This window comes from Xenia sp. Carnegie-2017, unplaced genomic scaffold, assembly GCF_021976095.1.
Source record: "Xenia sp. Carnegie-2017 unplaced genomic scaffold, XeniaSp_v1 HiC_scaffold_16, whole genome shotgun sequence".
In the NCBI taxonomy this organism is placed as follows: domain Eukaryota; kingdom Metazoa; phylum Cnidaria; class Anthozoa; order Malacalcyonacea; family Xeniidae; genus Xenia; species Xenia sp. Carnegie-2017.
This window is the reverse complement of record NW_025813469.1, coordinates 8,881,292-8,902,302: the sequence shown is the minus strand read 5'-3', so window position 1 is coordinate 8,902,302 and position 21,011 is coordinate 8,881,292. Positions and strand designations below refer to the sequence as shown.

General features: G+C 34.4%; 2 long non-coding RNA genes across 2 annotated transcripts; both read right to left on the bottom strand.

Moving 5' to 3' along the window:
* Positions 1-14,119: 14,119 nt before the first annotated feature.
* LOC124437288 lies at positions 14,120-14,506 on the bottom strand. The gene is made up of 2 exons (XR_006945632.1): positions 14,381-14,506; positions 14,120-14,252 (listed from the first exon to the last, which is right to left on the bottom strand). It is a non-coding gene; the product is annotated as an uncharacterized LOC124437288 (long non-coding RNA).
* A 427-nt stretch (positions 14,507-14,933) lies between these two features.
* LOC124437289 lies at positions 14,934-15,915 on the bottom strand. Its single transcript, XR_006945633.1, has 3 exons — positions 15,826-15,915; positions 15,533-15,730; positions 14,934-15,145 (listed from the first exon to the last, which is right to left on the bottom strand). It is a non-coding gene; the product is annotated as an uncharacterized LOC124437289 (long non-coding RNA).
* Between the last annotated feature and the right edge of the window lie 5,096 nt (positions 15,916-21,011).

The window sequence follows — 21,011 nt, the reverse complement described above, 5'->3', positions numbered from 1 at the left end:
AACGATAAGGTGGGTGTCATTGTCTTACCGTAAAACCAGTGGTGCGTCATTAACTACGTTGTTTTCACCATCGTCATTTTTCTCGTCATCACATGAAAGCTGTAAGATCACACGTCTAGGTGGACTCTCGTTTGTTCCAGGCTGTTTCTCAAATCCATACTGCTTTTCATTAAATTTGACGTCACGACTAAAAATGACTCGAGAAAAATCTGGGTCAAACAACCAATAACCTTTAGTTTCTGCACCATATCCAGCGGAACACACTTCTTAGCTTTTGAATCCAGCTTTTTCAATCGTACTTCGGAAAATGAGCATAGGCAATACAACCAAATGTTCTTAAATGACTGATGTCTGGTTTCACACCTGACCAAGCTTCAAGTGGTATCATCTTCAACAGACTTTTAGTGGGGCTTCTATTGTATAAATACACGGCTGCCGTAAGTTCTTCAACCCATAATCTTTGCGGCAGCTCTGCTTGAATCAAAATGGTGCGAACAGACTCCATCAGCGTTCGGTTAAGACGTTTAGCTAGACAATTTTGCTCGGAAGTTTTTGGTATGGTGAGCTCTTGCTTGATTCCTTCTGATTTTAGGGTAGCTCTTTAATTCATTCGACGTAAATTCGCAGCCGTTGTTGCTTCTTAAGGTTTTAAGTTTAAACACACTTGCTTCTTCGACAAAAGATTTCAATTTCTGAAACTTGCCGAATACTTCGCTTTTCTGTTTCAAAGGATAAATCAGAACATATTGAGTTTTATCATCAGTAAACGTCAAGAAATATTCTGCACCACCACAAAATTTTACATTTGATTTCCCACAGTAGTCACTGTGCACTAGACCAAGAGGATCAGATGCTCTGCTCGCTTCACCATGAGGAAACGAATTACGCTGAAGCTTTCTTTTTGCACATTTATCACAGAATTATAGATTCTTCTTCATGTCAAAATTGAATCCTTCCACTAAATTTTCATTCACCATTTGTCTCAATCTGTGACCTCCAAGAGGACCCAGAAGTCGATCGCACAGAATCTCATTAGATAATTCAATTTCTAATAAATTATACCAACTTATTCTTTATTAAACAAACTTCGCTAACGCTGCCTGGGCCATAACCTGTTAAATATGCAATAGAACGAGAATAGTTTAGAACGATTTGTTTTTGCTTAACAAAGAAACACGAGTTTTACAAGATAGTTCTTCACATTAGCTCTACTAGATATATATACGTACAAAGAACATTTTTTGCTCATATTACCATATTTGGTATATGGTCAGCGGTGACTAATACATTTAACAAGAATGTTATTTTAAATAAGCACCAACATGGATTACGAGAAAATTTCTGTGAAAGCGAGATATGGATTAGACTACTAATATTTGTGACTTTGAACCAAAATTTTCCAAATTTTTGTTATTGGTATATACACAGTAAGCAATATAACTTTTCAGTTAAAACTGTGTGACTAACGAGTCCAGATGTATTGTTTATTTTGATTTTTCAGTATGCAATTGTTGCAATTGTTGCACATTACAATAAAATTTGTAAGATTAGGGAATTTGTTTTGCTAAGTTTGATAAGACCTGTCAAGAAAGGGTTGGTTGTTATTGTGGAAAACATTACATCCCGGAGGGCGCTTGTGCAATAAATTTCGGTCAGTGTAGTGAATAAAACTGTATTATTAAACCATTCCCATCTATTCCAATGTTTTATATTTTATAATAATGAAAGATAAAAACATTATCTTAGATTGCCAATATGTGATTATAAGTGGTATTATATAGAAACTAGAGTCAACAAAAGACGATGTACGTGTGTTCATGCTACACATTTTTGTGCTGAATACGAAAACTGTTTTTGCACTCGTCAAATGCAGGTATGTATTCTCCTTCTTTTCTTATTTGTTTTTATTACTTTAACTTTTTCTGTATTTTGAATGTAATCACTTTCTAAGTTTTGAGTTAAGCATCTAAATAAATAAACTACAACCATGTTTTGAGAGTGTATAATGCAAAAGGTTGGCAAGCTAAATGGGTAGGACATTATGACAAAATTGTATCCAGCTATAGTTGCTACCGATTTAAGTTTACATTTTCTAAATCCAACACAATCATGGAAGGAATTATGACAGTTTCTCTGTTTCCTTGGAAATTTCTTTAATGTTGAGACGGGGATTGTAGTTATTTGTGTAAGTTCATGCCAAAATATTAGCATGGAAAAACAAAACAGTTGGATAGGGCAGAAGAAAAGTCTAAATTTAAACAGCTGGAAAGGGAAAAATGTAAGCATTTGTCGCATCTAAGGAATGATCTCATCTGGTCAAACATTAGTATCTCGTCTACAGCAAAATAAAAGAAATGAATATAAATTGAGTTCAATTTTCTTATGCACTGTATAATGCTTTAAAGACTGGTTAAACATACTCATGAATTTCATCATAGCAATAGCCAATTATGAGTGATGTTAAATCCTCTCATTCTAATTCCACTTTAAAATATTTGTTTAAGCTTGAATTTTCACAATTACACCTTGCAAACTGTGAAAAGGAAATTGTTAAAATTAATGTACATAAAATAACCAGCAATATATATTTATATACATTGTGGATTGTGAGAATGATTTGCATTTTGTAAAAATTTAGTGCTATAACTACATGAAATGAGCAATTTATAACTTAACAGAATGATTGTAGAATGTCTGTGGGAGTGCTCCCTTAGAAGGAAATGATTACATCACAATTAAAGCTGTGCTGGTTTGTGAAATATAACGGCTCGATATATGGCCTAAATTGTGAATGCCAACGAGTTGCCATTTGATTAATTTCAATGAAAAATCCGTAGCTCCTAGGTCAAGTGATTTATATTTAAGGTTTGCAAGGAAGCAACTAATTTTCCTCTTACATTCTCTGAAATATTGCTGTTATGCCTTCTAAATATCTTTATAATATTATTTTAAATCTTTGTGTAAGCAGAGGCGCAACTCCCAATTAACATTTTAGTTACGTCTCTTTGTGTAAGTATTGTCCATGCTAATTAAGGGAGCAAGACAATCTTTGTTTCCCATGAAGGCCATGGATGGTTTGCTTGTAAAGCATGAGAAACAGTAAATGAGAGAGTTGAATAAGTAAGATAATAAAAATTTTACAAAACTTGTTTAAGGTTGTCTTAAATTATAAGTGTCAAAAGAAGTTAATTCGAGCATTGCTTGGTTTATTTTATCAGAAAAACTTAAGTAAGAAAAAACATAAATTTGAAAGCAAAAAATCCTGTTTCGTTTCATGTTTACCGATACCTTCTTAGGCGTAAGACACTAGATCGCGGCATGTTAACGTTTCGGTAGGATTTTTTTGCCTTCACGCTATCCTACTTGGGAATGGAAATAGCAAGATTCCATGCGATATGCTTTGCTAGGGTAATGTAGGGAGAGTGCGGTTGTAACCAAAGTCTGGGTTCCATAGCCAATGCATACCTAATTGCACCGAGCTTCAACTGCTAGCTGACATCTACAACATGAAATTTTTAATTTGTAGATATATACATAAATTCAAAGGCTTGCTAAAGTTAAATTGTGATTAACATTATTACCACGCATACCCATATGATTCAAGTGAGCTAGCTGCCACAAATACAGTGCAAGTACATATAGTTGGCCGTTGCCATGACTTTGAACAATTAATCGACTGGACTGCACATGCTCGAGGACATAAAAAGATGATTTCTCTATTAAATTGCTATCAAGCATGTTATTTACTTCAAAATCGGTGCTATTAGATGCATTTGGTAATTGTCCATGGACTTGGGCAGCTGATCGAGATGACTGTGCATGTTTAAGCATAATGCGAGTGTGCAAATGATTTATACGAAAATTTGTGATAGACCAAGTTACTCCATGATCGGTACTAGTACATACAGATGGTGGCTGCTATTGCCATGAAATTTGAGAGTTTGTAGAGTTGATTACGAATGCTCAGATTAATTCTTAATTAAGTTGTGACGCAGTGAGGTCTGAAATTGCTGCTTTTGAATGTGGTTGGTAAATTTTCAGCAATATGTTATCTGGAAAAACCAATACAGATTCTCTATCGACTGAAATTGCATTGTGATATAGGAAAACAAGTCAAGTTAAACCCAGAAGCAAGAGAGTACAGACCTAAACGGGCAACAGCAGTAAAAGGAACGAAAAGCATTCAAGGAATACTTTCATATGAAGATAACGGTGAATAACGGTGAAATATGACATAAGCCTTATGATTGATTACATATGTTTACGTGAACAAGAATAGACTGAGAGGATTGAAGAAAAGAATATTTTAAATAATATACAATTAAAATAGAAGAAGTGTGTCGTGAACGTTAGCACAATCAAAAGAAAAGATTAGGGAATTTGTTATGTTAAAACTCATGAAAGCTGTCAAGAAATGTTGGGCTGTTGAAGAATTGTGATGTAAATGATGTGATTAGGGATATCAGAAACAAAAAGCGATCAGTTAAATTCAAATCAGGATTCCTCAAACTAATTGTGAGAATTGAACGAAATTCACCACAAAACTGTTAAATTTCAACACATAATGCTCGTCATTTTATTTATCACTTAGCAGTTGAAATTTTTGTCGCTCTATTTCCTTTTGATTTCTGATTACTTGACTTTTATTATACATAATTCATTTGGCATTTAACTTTACGAGTTTTGGATACATTAATATTGTATTTTGAAAATAAAAAGCGTTTCATTTTACTTCACGTTGACTCACATTTTCCATAGGCGGACCGAAACATCACTTTTATAGTTTAAACAAACGATAAGCCATTTCCATCGTAACAGCTAGACCATGCGAGGCAAACTTTGTATTAATTGATTGTATCCATATTACATTACATAATATACATACAATGAATTGATTCAACGTTGCGGCGCACGGTCTGTTACGATGGAATGAGGAGAGTTATCGCTTGCTTAAACTATTTAAGTGAAAGCCTATGATTTTTCATTACAAAATACCTCAAAAAACTATATATATACAAAATATTTACAAAATATCTCATTCAAATACTAATTAGTAGGTTGACAATAAACTCCTATGCAACCATGTTTTTTTTTCTTACTTATTTTACTTTGAATAGTTGGTAATTTGGAATAGTTCTCCTTTTGCTGCTCTATAGATACGGTGCCAGTGAAATAGCCAGCCTGCAAGTTTGGGTCCTGCTATTTAAATGTTGGATCATTAGCATTATTTCTTTTTTTAGAAATCTGTTGTTCTTACAGTGAGTGAGCATAGAAAAATTAATGTAGCAAGACCATATTTGCAGGCTTGCTTCGCCACTGTATGGTGCACAGCAGTATGTCACACAAAATGCTTTGGTAGATTTGCATTCATTTTTCTTCTTTTGCAATGAAAAAAAGTGGTGAAACTCAAGTGATATGCTAGGCAATTCATATCCTAAGCATAATTTTGACATATTATCTTATACATGCAAGTTAAAGATAATGTTTAAATTTGATAGTTCTACTCGATATATTGTGCCTTTATGTAAACTGTGACTTGTTTCACTCTCCAAACAATTATTTGGATTTTCGAGTAACGTACAGACTTTTCTTACCGATATAGAAACCTGAGATTTTTCGAACTCAGTTGCGTTAAATGCCGAAGCTTACATGATTTATACCTAATTTGTTTACCATGCACCATGGAAATAAGAATAATAAAAGAAAGTGACCAGAAACCAATAGGAAATAATACTTGCCAGTGAATATCGTTATAATGTAGCATTGCCATATCTTTATAATTGTGCTAAAATTGAAAGTGCAAAATAACATTATAGTTTTCAGTATTGATTTTAATAGCTGCTATAGTACAAATTTTAAATGAAATATCCTATGTTGGTCTTCTAAATAATAGAATTTCACAATTTGATTATCATTTGGAATTAATTGTAATGATTCCGTGTTGCAGGAATATGCGTAGTAGGTAGATTCCCATTCCAATACAAACTCAGTGAATTTGTCCCATTACTGATTGAGGTAAAATTACATGAGAACGCTAAACGATTACGGTAATACCACGCAACAAAAAATACGACTTATGGCTGAGCATATGAGCCTTCTAGTAAGGAGTTAGCAAGGCATTAAATGAATTCGTCAAATGGAAGCAATTTATTACTTACCATTGGATAAATTTTCTTGAACAATTTTTGTATAAATTCACAATATTAATTTCAGAATATATAATATAAAATATACCGAAAACGTTTAAAATGAAAGCAACCAATTTGGTTTGATTTTAAAATTATAACAGAATGATCAGTGACGGTAAAAAAGTTGTAATCCGGATTATACAAGTATCCCTTTAAAAGATCAAAGTAAGTATGTTTGGTCGAGCATAGTACGGCATGGTACCCATTATACCACGTTAGGACAGAATGGCACGACATCTGTGGGCTGTTAAATTCAAAACATTTCAATTTTGCAAATTATTTATTCTACAAATAAAAGAGTACAAGCCCTATATTCCCCCAAGTAGGCCGTGAAATTGTCAGAGCTTTGTCTGAAGCCAGCAAGCAATTCTAAAAAATTGTACTGTAAAGAGTAAAACAATGTTCGTAGCTTTTAGTGAGAATGTCATCAAAACAAACAGCATGATCATAATATAGAAGAATGCTATCATACAACTTTATTCTTTCTCTGTAATGCAAATCTTGGCGAGCACTGTATTAAAGCAGAATTCAACGAATTGTTCAGGATGCGCATCTGGAAGGGTTGTATCAGATTTTAGAATCCATGTCAATTTTCCATTAATTGTATACAGGAAATTGGTAAACACAGTGTTGTTACGATGATCGATGGGAAGTATAAAACAATCATTCAAGATGTACGTCATTGGAATTTCTTGTTCACGCCCAAAAATAAAGACGCCATAACTAGATATAACATTGCTGATGGCTTTTAAATAAGCTTCTTTATTGTAATAAATGTTCACGAGCAAGTTTGGATTCAGAACACCTAATAACGACATTTCCTTGAAAAAAAACTCATTTTTTACAATCTCTTTTAGTTGGGTTGTACTTTCTTTAGCCATCATCCAAAAGTCATCAGGATCAGTTTTACTATACTTGAAGTAATAGGTAGCGAAATAGACAAAAAAGCAGATGTAATCTTCTGGTTACCGAATAAACGATTGTTGAAAGGAAATAAAGTTTCTAAGCTCGTTTTCTTCTTATTCTTTTCATCTAAGAACTCGTAAAATGCCAGATGAGCAGCAGCCGTTACTGCTCCAGATACTGTACAACCATTAGCTTTGCAGGAGCCAATAATTGACTTGGTTTCTTCTTCGTTAAATGTTCTTATATTTAACCGCTGAAGTTTTTCTACAGGGATGTCAACAGGTTCTAGTGGTGGGTACTTTTGGTAGTATGGATTGATTGGTTTGTTTTTAACAACATAAGCAATTAGTTTTGTCAAAAGAAATTCCAATTTTGGACGAAGTCCACAATATGAAACAACGAACCGAAACAAAGAATGACCGAATCTGTTTTGTATTACCAAGTCGTGCGCGCTAGGCAATAGCTCGAGACTTGTTACATCTTTGTCGACATTGCTGACACCACTTGCTATCTCATTCATGTTACTCAGAAATTGTTTTACAAATTTGACGGAGGAAACACCATCAAAACACGCATGGTTCATTCCAAACATTATCATATTTGAATATTCGTGGGATGTTTCATTTAGTTCTTCCTTAAATATAACAGCTTTCCATGGCAAAGAGTTTTGGTGTACAGTTGAAGTGTGCTTGAACATTAAATCTTTCCACTGAGTAATTTTAGCATCGGTTTATACTTCGGGTTGTTCCCCGTCGGCCTTCATCGCTATGACTGCTCGCGACATTGGTTGACGTTTTACTAGCAATACTAAAGCATCGTGAACGTGATGCAAAGACAAACTTTGTTTAGATGACAGCGATGTACAACACACCATGCAGGGGCGGATCTAGGATTTTTCAAACATCAGTCATAAAACGTCGGAAGCGCTCCGCACCTGGGGGGGGGTCTGAGGCATTCTCCTCTGAGAAATTTTGAATTTCAGAGCCTTAAAAAGGCCATTTTCAGCGTTTTAGAGCATTAAAAAATGTATTTTGTGGTCATCGTTTTTGCGTAAAAACAACACATTTTGCTTACGTTTTTTTCAAAAAAAAAATGAAGTAAACAATACTTGAATGTTTTTTCAAATATTTAGGCTCATTATCATGACAAATATATGGCTCATTAGCATGTCTAGGAACGTAAAATTTTTTTTACAGTAATGCTATTCAAAAAGAGTGATAGTCTTGAAAAAATTCTACCAAGTTGTCAGCCATAGACCCCCCTAGAGACCCCCATTCAAACATCTATGTAATGAGTTAAGTTAGAAATTTGGTACTACGAGTGACAGTCCATAGATATAGGAAAGCTCAGACTTCAAACCATGCAAGTTTATTGTAACCCTTTACCCATCTCCACATCAGTGCCAGCAAATTCACCTTTTGAGAAAAAACTCAAAATTTTTTTCTGCCGAAGATTAGGCAAAAATTATCAGAGTGAAAATTTGCAGTTAAGGACAGCTTAATACCATAAATGTTTATTAGGCATTTCACTTGACTATTATCTTCTGCAAGGTGTGCTATGTAGCAATTACTAGTAGCATTATATTTGCAAATACAAACAGAATGTAACCAACATGTCTTTAATTATATAATTACATGAATGTTAAAATTGCATCATGTGTCATGCGTACTAGTTATGATAAATATCTTTTCATATGATCAAAGCTCATTTGAATATAAATCTGAAATAATTATTTTAGAAATTATAATGATCATCAGAAAAATTACCTAGTGATCATGAAAAATACTTTGCTGTTTTGCCAAATTTCAAGGTTTATCTGCATACATAGAAAGACATTTTTACTTTATAGAAATTGCTTTTCATACATCAATAGTCTTTTGTAATTTATGGCAAACAATCTGGTATGAGCCGTAGCATAACACACCTTTACATTTTTGCATGAGGTGTTAGAAAAGGGGACAATATGTGACATGGACAACATTTCATGCATGTAAAATACTAAGGTTTAATACCATTCCAGTCAAATTGCATTCAAAGTATAATTTAATGAAGATAAAGCATGGCTTCTAACTTTTAGTGTTTCATACCAACTGAAAATTTCTGTTTCACATCGATTTTCATGCTCTGAGCAAGAATTTTCTGAATCAAATCTTGCATTAATCATTTCACTTTAGATGCTCGTTGCGTTACCTAAGAACCTAAGAAACCTTTCCAATAAAATTCTGCAAGCAAACCAGTGTTGCTTAATTCAAAACTGAATTTTCATCTATACCTCTTGTCTCTTCATATAGTATGTTACCCCACTCCTTGCTTGAGATTCCTGTAACTTCTTGATTACTTCCATTGTCCTTGTGAGAAACGTTATGTTCTAAAATATTACATGATTACAATAATGCTACCTATATTATGGAAAATTGAATGTATAATAGTGTAAACAATTTATTATCATGCTTCCAACTGCAGACACCAAGAGCTAAAGCAAAGAGAAGGGTGTTCAAAGCAGCATCAACCAAGAGCTGACCAAGGACTGCAATGGTTTTTGCTTTACCGCTGAGCATGTAGTCAACTGCATTCGATAGGTATGCAAGATTTGAAAAAACTTTAACCCGATCTCGGCCATTAGATGAACAATAGAACCAGGGAAGCTCATTTGCGTGTGAAATGCGCCAATGCAAATTATAACATTGCTGATAGGATCTCCGGTTGGCTCAGTTTGAATAATAGGCTGGTCAAATGTAATAGTTGGATGTTTTGCACCGTGTTTCTGAGCATGTTCTGCAATGAATTTAAAAGTTGAGTAGATGCATGTTTTGTTATTTGGGTCCTGGTCTATTATTGGCAGAAAAAACACGGAGGATTTCTTATACGATCTTTAACAACAATTGTGCACTGTTGTTTATCAAGACCATCAAAGAGAAGAACAGTTTTTTCTGGATTATTGATTATAAAGTCGTAAATTTTAGGAAATTCTTGATAGTTTTACCAATTCCTGGCCTTCAAATAACTAAAATGGTACGGGAATACGATTGGTCCTGCTTCCCCTGGATTGGTTTAAAAATTTCTGTTGCCCTTGTTAATTTTATTGTATCTTTTCTTATTGTAAGATAGCAATGAAAGATTTCGTGCCTTTTAAATTTTTCTGGATAAGCATTCTTTAATTGTCTTTCTGCTTGTATAATGAAGTTTATAAAAATATCGTCAAGATTTCGCCATTCTTACATGTCGTCATGCATTACACATTGTTCGTTCTTGTCAAAATTATTTCTGATTTTTTCCAAAGGGTCTCCACATTCTTTGGCTCTCCGCGCCCGCGGTACAAAATTAAGTAAACTGTGCCAAATTTATCCTCTTCTTTAAAAAAGTTTTTAGTCCAAGCCTTATACGTCAAGTAACACAGCTCTAAAATTGTTAGTGTCATTACAATTAAATCGACTGATAAAATTAAGGTTTCACTTTTATCACCGTTGGGATTTTCACAAAAAGTGGTAGAAATGCTGTGATTTAACAAAGAAATTTCTTTCATTGTTGAACGTCTTTTACAGGTGTAGTAGATGGGAAATTTGGCTGAGAAAAGTAATCCAACAAAGACAGACCATATGATGAAGCGAACCACCAACTGAACGATGTACATGTAAAATGAAAAAAAATTAAATGCAAAGTTATTAGATTGATGAATTTCTTCGCTATATTTTGCATTTAGAAGTTCACTTTGTTCATCACTGTTTTCTATTGGTCTGTTATTATCATTATGTTCAATTCGACGCTTTACATAATATCCACAGGTAATACTCCAAATTAAGACAATTCCAAAATTAAACACAACACAAAAAAACAACATACTTGAAAGTTAGTCCATCTTTGTATTGTCTGAGACATTTTGATTCAGAGCTCTACAAAAGAGAGCTCTCTTTCCTTTTTGATATAATCTCATTATGACAATTAAAAAAAGTATCATGATATAAAATTAATGAAATACTAGAAACAATAATGCCAAATATACTAAAGAAAATCAATATTATTCTTCCAGTTAAAACTGCTCCATGGTATGTATTCAGGGCACTTTTCCATTGGTATGCTTCAAAAAAATACATTAGTTAATTACATTAGCTCAAATTTTAAACGCTTGTCGGGTTCTGGGATAAGTTTTAAATTGTGGAAAAAATTAAATTCTTTGACTTTCCTTTAGATGCGTGAACTCCAACAATTTTTCATGTTATTAGTGTTTGGATGACTACACTAGGATTTTATAAGTTTTGTGGTAAGCAAATTAGTCTAAATGATGTTTCTCAAAGTTTTCACTTCATAAAAAGAAAATGAACAGTCAATAAAGCAACGATTAAAGTGCACATACATTTAATTCCAAATTCGTTGAAATTTTAAAGTTTAGACTGTGGAAAATATGATTTCGAAAAAAATTTCGTAAAAAAAGAAAAAACAAAGTTTTTTTTTGCGGTTTGAATTAGCTTGCTTTTGAGAAATTTCCGCGCCGCTGAGGGGACTTAAAACGAGAGGTTTGTGACGTCATTTAAGGAACGTATGAATGCGCTGCATACAAAACAACATAGTGTGAAATAACAGTTCTTTATATATTGCTTTAAATTAATATAAAAATTGTACGAAACATGTCGACATCTGATTCTGAGTCGAGTACAGCAACAACAGTGGAAAATATTCAATTGAACAGTCGGGAATTCAATTTAGAAGACGAAGATCAATCGTCATCAAATGCGCTCCGAAACACCGATGGCGATTTTGAGTATGGCCAAGCTGAAGCGTATGAAAACGAACCACTTGCAGATGTAGAGTGGTTAAAAAAGTATATTAGAGAAACAGAAGAAGAAAGACGCCAAACAGAAGAGCTCGAACGCAGAATGCAAAATGAAGTTACTCTTGATTCTTGGTAAGAAAAGTTGGAAAATTTGTTTATTTATTGTTGCCGAAGCTTTTGACAGATAACTTTCGTAGGTGCCATTGTGGTAACTGCCGTGTTCCTCTTTTGGTTAATCCAAAAGAATGTAGATGCTGCCACGAAATTGCCAATTGCATGATTGAAATGCAAGATCATATGGTGGTATCCGAATTGGGAAGGCAGCCAAAATGCATAACAGAGCATCCAGGATTGGATGCCATTTGCCTCAATCGATGGGCATTAAATTTAGCTGCCAATCTTTACCAAAGACAAGATGGAGTTAGATATCATAAACGATTCTTGGAGCAAAGGTTTGTTAGAATTATTAGTTAAATGTTTCTGTCTGGGTTATCTATGAATGCACACTTGCAAAATTTGTATTTTATGGACTCCTACCTGTTTTAATGGACCTTGTGTATTATGCCTTTTCAGGTTTTTTCGAGTTGTTGCATACAGACAATTTACAAGAATGGTACATGGCATTCTTCGAGACAAAAGAATTCCACTTCCAGCTTGTGCTTACCATGTTATTCGAAAAACTTTTAATTTAAAAAAAAATGAACACTTTGCAGGGTATGAAGAGGACAATTTGTAAAATAACATAACATTATATATTATATGTTTGTAAATGATGATCGTCCAGGTTAATAAAGTCCTGAGAAGGACTGTTTTTGTTGTTGCTGACTGACGTTTCGACAACCTTAGCGGTAGTCATCTTCAGAGTCAAATGAGGAGTAAACGTCAGGTTGGCCGTATTTGTCGTCTGGTTCTTACGTCATTGTATTGTGTGTACAGAAAATGTGCAGGAAATGTGTATTGTCAATGTGGATTAGTGTGAAGTGAAAAATTTTATTTTTAGTTGTGATGTGTCATTTAGGTGTGACATTTTTAGTTGTAGTGTGTGGGTGTCAATTGTGTATTGTCATTGTCAATTAGTTTGAAGTGTAATGTTTCCCTATATCGGGGAAACTGGCAGGAACTTAAACATAAGACTTACTGAGCACAAACGAGCTACTAAGAAACAAGACAAAACTAATCACATTGCCGAACATCAACGAATCACAAAGCACAACATTGACTGGGACTCGGCAAAATGCATCACTTACAGTACTGACTATAGACAACGGCTTACATTAGAAAGTTGGTATACCAACTTGGAACAAACCCCCCTGAAAAGATCACACCAATTACCGGCACCTTACAAACGACTTATTCACAATACAAACAAACGATCAATTAAAAACATTACACTTCAAACTAATTTACAATGACAATACACAATTGACACCCACACATTACAACTAAAAACGTCACACCTAAATCACACATCACAACTAAAAATAAAATTTTTCACTTCACACTAATCCACAATGGTATTACACATTTCCTGCACATTTCCTGTACACACAATACAATGACGTAAGAACCAGACAACAAATACGGCTAACCTGACGTTTACTCCTCATTTGACTCTGAAGATGACTACCGCTAAGGTTGTCGAAACGTCAGTGAACAACAACAAAAACAGTCCTTCTCAGGACTTTATTAACCTGGACGATCATCATTTACAAACATATAACGATACTCCCGGGCTCAAACCATTTACTTTATTATATATTATTTTAGGTGTTGTTTGCATGAGCCCAGCTAGTAGGGATTCAGTAAAGTGTGGAATGATTGCCACTCTTGATTTATTGCATCTTCGATTCACACTTATACTTGTTATACAAAACATACAAAATTACAATTCCTTTCTCTTTATTCTGTCCATGCAGTCAATTCACACTTCACTGAATCCCAACTAACTGGGCTCATACCACCAGGTAATAAAAAACTGTTTACTTTCGGTTTTTTGGACAGTTCATTATATTTTTATGGCCTTTCATCCAATTCTTGCACACAGTGCATCGAGGTGCTGCTCTCTCATTTCTCTGATTAGTGATTATTTCTTCGACAGGTGATACTTCAGCTATATCAAACAATAAAGTGAGTCAGTTCCAAAAATAAGATTCAAATTAACTCAAAGCAAGTAATGCCTTTTGTAAAATCTGGCTTAGTTGGGGGGAAATGTACAGCTGGCATGCTTTTTCTTCTTGCTTTTTTTGAGATAGCTTCACTTTTTGATTGCTTGTCCAACATGGAATTCATTGGCAATGGAGTCATTCGTAAAAGATCACCTTTGGCTTTTCTCAATGTTTCCTCATCAATGAGTGCAGAGCACAACACTTGATAAATATCTTCAACATACCCTGGAGAAGCAATGTGCAAATTATTCAAAATTTTATTTTATGGTAACCATTTCTTATTAAGGCTTTCATTATTATGGAATTAAACACATAATATCTGGCAGTAGGAAAAATGTATTAAATAACCTTACCAAAATCCTGAGCAACTTTTACATTTCTTACAACAGCTTCACCATTTTTAAATTTTGGATAATGCACTTTAACCTGGGGAACTCCATTAACCTCTGATTATCCCTGTCCAAATTGCTGTTGAAGTGAGTAACAGCAAGGATATGCCTTCATGAAATATAAAATTGCATTCAATTTCTTGAAAAAGTTTAAATTGGCACAAGGGAATAAAAACTGTAATGACACATTGGTGTTTCATCACACATGTTTCATAGAATACCTGCAGAACATCCCAGGAAAAGAGTAGCTTATCATTTTGGGTGCAAACTGGTTAAGAACTGAGTGAAATCCCTCCAATGCACTTGTTTGAGACATTGGAGAAGCTTTAACGATTCCAGCAATCAACCTTGGTTTAGTTAAAGATGCATACATCTTATTGTATGATATAGAATCTAAAGACAAGGCAATGAATGAGAGATTATTAAACACATAATATTTCTTTTTAATAGCAACAAGAATTTTTTTAGATTTTTTACCTTCATTTACTCATTTGCGTGGTTTTATGTTGGAATCATGAGCACATTTGTCAATTAAAGGGTCCGAAAATCCACTGTGTTGGTTTTCGACATGACCAAGGAAAGATTTAAACTTAGCCACAATCACATTTCCGTTACCAGAAGGTGTTGATGTAGCACTCCAGTACAAATGGTTGGAACAAGGTCTTATCCAGCTTGATAAAGACTCACATCCACCACATTTTGCAAGTTTGGTCAGGTCCTTGGTCACTTCTAAGATGAAATATAAAATATGTTTTAGATAAACACTTCAATTATTGATGCCAGTATAGGTAGTAAATTGTATACTAGCTATATGTTAGATTTTTGCTTCATAAAGTACTGCTTCATTAACTAAAAAAATCATTACTTTTTGTCAAATGCCAAAGGTCAAAGTAGTGGGTAATACTTGGACAATTCTCTCTCAAATGTTTGGCAATTTGTGTGTGCCTGTCATTGATTAACATGGAGATTGGAATTTTGCGAGATTTATGAAAATCCATCGATCTTTTAAATCCCTCAAACTCCATACTAGTGCTATTTCCAACTTCATTTCTCTACAAAATAGCAAATAGGTAAACAATTTTAAAGAAGAAAATCACATAATTCAAAGAAATGTACCTGCACAAGAGAAAAACTAATGATTTGAGGTACTGTGCAACAGAATGTTGTATATGCACAATATTTGGCACTATGTCCCATGGAATCATGTCTTCCATCCCCAGCAATTGCAATAGGCTGTTTACATGTCATCACTTTCTCTATCAAACTGTCTTGGTATTTTTTCCAGTAGATCACCAATGCAGGATATACTTTTTCCTACACAAAATTTTAAAAAGACTTTCAAGCTTTTCATTTGATTGTAGTAATTTCTTTACATCTTTCTTTTACACTATTAGATAAGTTTTACTTACATGCTGGTGAGAGAAGTATGTACTCAATGAAATGCATGCCAATCCCATATGCTGTAGAACTCTGATCACCTTTGTGGCAGAGGTTCCAGCAGTCAAAATACCAAATGACAATAGACAATTTCCAGCAGGAATGGAAGTCCCAGTCATGACTGGTTGACTATTCCATGTTGTGGCAGTTCCAAATTTTTGATTGGAACAACTAACTTTCACTTTTGCCATTGAACCATTTGCAATATCTCAACAAGAACATCATCTGATTTGCAAATTGGGCAGAATTTAAAAAGTTCAAACAGTTGGGTTAAGAACACAATGAATTTTTTCTCTGTTCTTAGGTTGGTGTCTTTGTTGAGCACTCTACAAAAGAAAAAAACTCAATTTATGAAATGCAATAGCTGCTATCAATAAATACAATTACATTACATACTGGCACACATTATTTGTGTCATCAAGGTAGTGACTGATTAAATAAGCTGTTTAACTTTCATTTATTTAACAATCACCACTATTTTAACATTGTCATGGTGATTGATACATTACAGTTCTCCTCCAAAAATTGTTACCTTTTAAATGGTCTTGGCTGCTCTGATTCAGAGTCAACTTCCATGTCACTAGATGTGATTATCTCTTCTGTCTCAGTCTCGTAACTTTGTTCAGCACCAAGGTCATTCTCTGAGTCTGAGTCACCACTAAGATCATTTGGGTCCAAAATCTCCTCAGCGGGACAACTATCAAGATCAACCACTTTGCTACTAGTTGATGATTCTGCATTGCTGCTGTTGTTGTCATACTCATGTATGAAATAAGATACTTCAGTAATGCGCAGCTACACAAGATTGATTAAGTCCATATTTCTTAGTAGTTAAATTCAATAATTTTCCAGGGGTGCATGTAAGCTTAGTTGGTAGTATTGTAGAAATTGAGGTTATTACACATAGCTGATCCTATTACGTTGGCAAATCTTCTCTTGACCTAGAATCATACATGAAATAAAATTAACAGGCGTATTATCTTAAAAAACACTTACCCACTGCAAGCATATCCATATTAGAACAGCTTGCATAAGTTCTGCTACACTGAAGCTTATGCTTTGCCCGAAGCCATAAGTTCCTGTAACGACGTTTCTCTTTTTCAAGTTTTAAACAATTTTGTCATTGTAATTCACATTGCACAGCTACTTCCTAAATTAGGAACAGCAGCAATACATATACAAAACAATAATTTACGTTAACCTTTACAGCAGTGGCGTAATATTCATATAAGTTTACTTTCTCTAATACAGGCTCATCACAAGTTGTTTCTTCTATTTGCTCTTGAGGTTCGCTATTTGTCCTTGGAATATTTTCTGATTCAACCTCTCTTTTATAATCAGACATCCACTTTCTTTTCATCTAAAATGGCATCTATTTATGAAATATACTCTCACACAGATTCCAGGTAAAATGTAGATATGCATATGTATAATTTCAACGTACTCACCATTCTGCGATCTCTTTTTGTAAGTTCATTGTCATCTTTTCGAGGATAAATGCTCGGGTAAGCAACGATTCCGAATTCATCTCGAATGAGTCGAGGTGCAAAATTACTTTCTGATTCAGAAAGCGAGCCAAATTGCCGAGAAAACGAATCTTTTGTGAAATGTTCCGGGGAAAATGCGGAATTCTTTGTGGGTACCCACTTATCGCGAGTAGCTTTCACAAAGTTGACCCATCGCTTTCTCCAACGCTTAGCTTCGCTTCTTTCGTCGTTAAAAAATAGTATGCGATGAAGTGAAATGCCTTTCTCCAAACTGGCTACGTTAGAACAACCAAAAACTACACATCGATCTGGCATTTTTGTGTTTGTTTACGTGGATAAACAGTGTAAGTTGTATTGGAAGTCAGTCTGTGTTACTTAAATCACGTCACAAGTAAGTCCCATGCCACGGATTAGAGCTCTCGACATTTTTTACAAAACGTTGAAATTTAGGTTTTATTCGCATCTTTGCCGAAAGATAACACAAAAACGAAAAAAGTTATTCAAATTCTGTAAACGGCATTTGTATTATTTATCCAAAGTCTATTTGAGAATAAAAAACGAAAAATAACTGTATGTGCACTTTAAGTAAAACATCATTTCCAATATAAAAATATCATTGGATAACATATGATAATCACTAGCTGTAAATAATGGTTCCTATGAATTGTTTGGTTAGTATTTTGGTTAAAACAGTTCTTTTAAGAACTATTACATTGTTATTATCACCATTCACCATGGTATTTGCTATTTTCAAATCTATCTTTAAGTTTGTCACCACGACAAAGTCTCTGTTTCATATGATAATCAATTTAACATAAATTAATAGAATTCAAAAGTCGAGCATAATTAAGTAAGGGAATTAAATTAACTTTATAAAAGTTTGTAAAAAATGCTGTCAGTGTTACTACATGGCTTAAAAGAAAAGCGAAACTACACGATATAATAAATAATGTCAAATGAGGGAAGCGAATTAGGATGAACTCTCCACAAGAATAAATGCATAATTCAGAGAAACACTCTCTGATTTCTCAGGTTAAGCAAACTATCTGATATTTGACGGAGCATTATGCCATTTTGAATCAATATTTCCTCATTTATAAGTTCAATCAAGCATGTTATCAATCACTTGTCCAAAGGCAACTATATAAACAAAACGTGCAAAAACGTGCCTTCTAATGCAAAATAAGCTATGTGACATAAAGAAGCCCTAATTGTTCAATTTCTCTGGGAAAATATCTTAAGTGCGCTTTAACTAAAGCTGCAGAGATGAACTTAGAGAGCATCACAGTCCAAATATGTGCAGGGGAGGATTCTTTTGATGTACTTTATCTCTCACAATGTCTACCTAAATGTCTAGATAGGCAATGTCTAGGTAGACAATGTCTAGGTACACAATGTCTAGGCCACAAATTGAAAAATTGTTGCAAGCAATAATAAGAGAACAAAATCATATAAAGTTGAAGGCCCCATCTTCTCAAAATTGTCAAGAATAATTTTAACAACACAAAATCAATTATTACACAACTTGATTATTAATATGTTTGTAAATGCAGATCGTCCAGGTTGGTATAGTCCTGAGAAGGACTGTTTTTGTTGTTGTTGACTGACGTTTCGACAACCTTAGCGGTAGTCATTTTCAGAGACAGATAAGGAGTAAACGTAAGGTTTGACGTATTTATCTGGTTCTTACGTCATTGTATTGTGTGTACAGGAAATGTGTGGGTGTCAATATTTGTATTGTTATTGTGAATTATTGTGAAGTGAAATATTTTTATTTTTAGTTGTAATTTGTGGGTGTCAATTGTGTATTGTCATTGTAAAATAGTGTGAGGTGCAAGAAATAGTGAGAGAACAATTGATCGTTTGTTTGTATTGTGAATAAGTCGTTTGTAAGGTGCCGGTAATTGCTGTGATCTGTTCAGGGGGGTGTTGTCTATAGTCAGTAAGCTGTTTTCTATAATCAGTGGTGTAATTAATGCATTTTGCCGAGTCCCAGTCAATGCTGTTCATTGTGGTTCGGTGATGTTCGGCAATGTGATTAGTTTTGTCTTGTTTCTTAGTAGCTCGTTTGTGTTAAGTAAGTCTTATGTTTAAGTTCCTGCCAGTTTCCCAGATGTAGGAGGCGTGGCAGTCGGAGCAGTTTATTTGGTAAACTGCACCTTGTCGCTCGTTTGATTGTTCTTCGTCCTTTATGTTCGTTAGTACTTGTCGTAACGTTGTGATTGGTTTATGTGCGACACGTATGTTGTATGGTCGTAAGATACGCGAGATAGTCTCAGACGTACCTTTCTTGCTGTTGTCACTGAGTTGCTTGTTTCGTTGGGTTCGTTGGGTTTGTAAGTGTTGCGTTTGATAAAGTCAGAGTTATTATTTTTTTGTCGAAAACACATTAGAGATAGTTGTTTTCGTTATGTAGAGCGTCCGAGATAGTTCGAAACAACGAAAACAAAAATGTACAACTATGTACAACTGTGAGCAAGTGTGTACACATTTCCTGTACACACAATACAATAACGTAAGAACCAGATAACAAATACGGCTAACCTGACGTTTACTCATCATTTGACTCTGAAGATGACTACCGTTAAGGTTGTCGAAACGTCAGTCAACATCAACAAAAACAGTCCTTCTCAGGACTATACCAACCTGGACGATCAACATTTACAAACATGTGATGATACTCCCTGGTTCAAACCATTTACCTTATATTCTTTCTTACCACCTGCCTCTCTATCCCAAGTTCGACTTTTTGTATTCCCACCTGCCGCGTGCAAGGTGTAATGTTACCTTGCCAGCCATGGTTCTATGGTTCTTATGCACATGAGGACAGTAATGGCCAGTCGAGTTATGCGCCCAACATCGAATTCTTATTATTTTTTGGCGTATTTGCTCAGATTTTAAAATTTTGAAGTGAAAGAAAACGATCAGATCAGTTTTGAACTCAAGATGGTGCGATTGTCCTATGGACAGCCACAAGTGTTCCACTCGCCATGCAAAAAAATAACAAAGATTTCATAGCGTGATCACCACACCAGCAATTATCCCACTTAGCCAGACGAGGGACACACCATCCCGTTGTCGGCTTGACAAGTGAATGGGACAAAACAATACTGCCTTGTTCTATATTTTAGGTTAACAGTATACAGAGTATATTGTAGGATTATTTAATTTGTCTGCTTAGACCTAGCTCACATATTTTGTAGTATCATACACAAGAGCTTTATACTGGCTTTTATAAAACACACAGTTTTGTTTGAACTGTTACCATATTTTTACTTTGTAATCGTTATTTTAGCACCAAATTATGCAAGTTTACCAAGGCGTACGACGCTCGATAAAAAATCTTCTACTTTTCTTGTGTCAAGTAATTATACTCAGGTTTCAAGGCAATGTTGTTCATTCAAAATTAAACTTACAACGACTTTTTTAAATGTTGCCTCCCATGCAATATTTTACGACCTTTTCAAATGTACTTCCCTATTACATAACGACTTTTTCAAATGTCGTCTCTTAAGACTGCATTTAACTACATCCGATTACATTTGACTACATTTGACGACGCAGCATGCATTTCATGATTGTTGAAGAAACAAGTACCTGAGGTCTGCTTAAGTACCAAGCACCGAAGAGCTCTGTAGCTAACAATATAAGTTTAATCTATAGTGGACAAT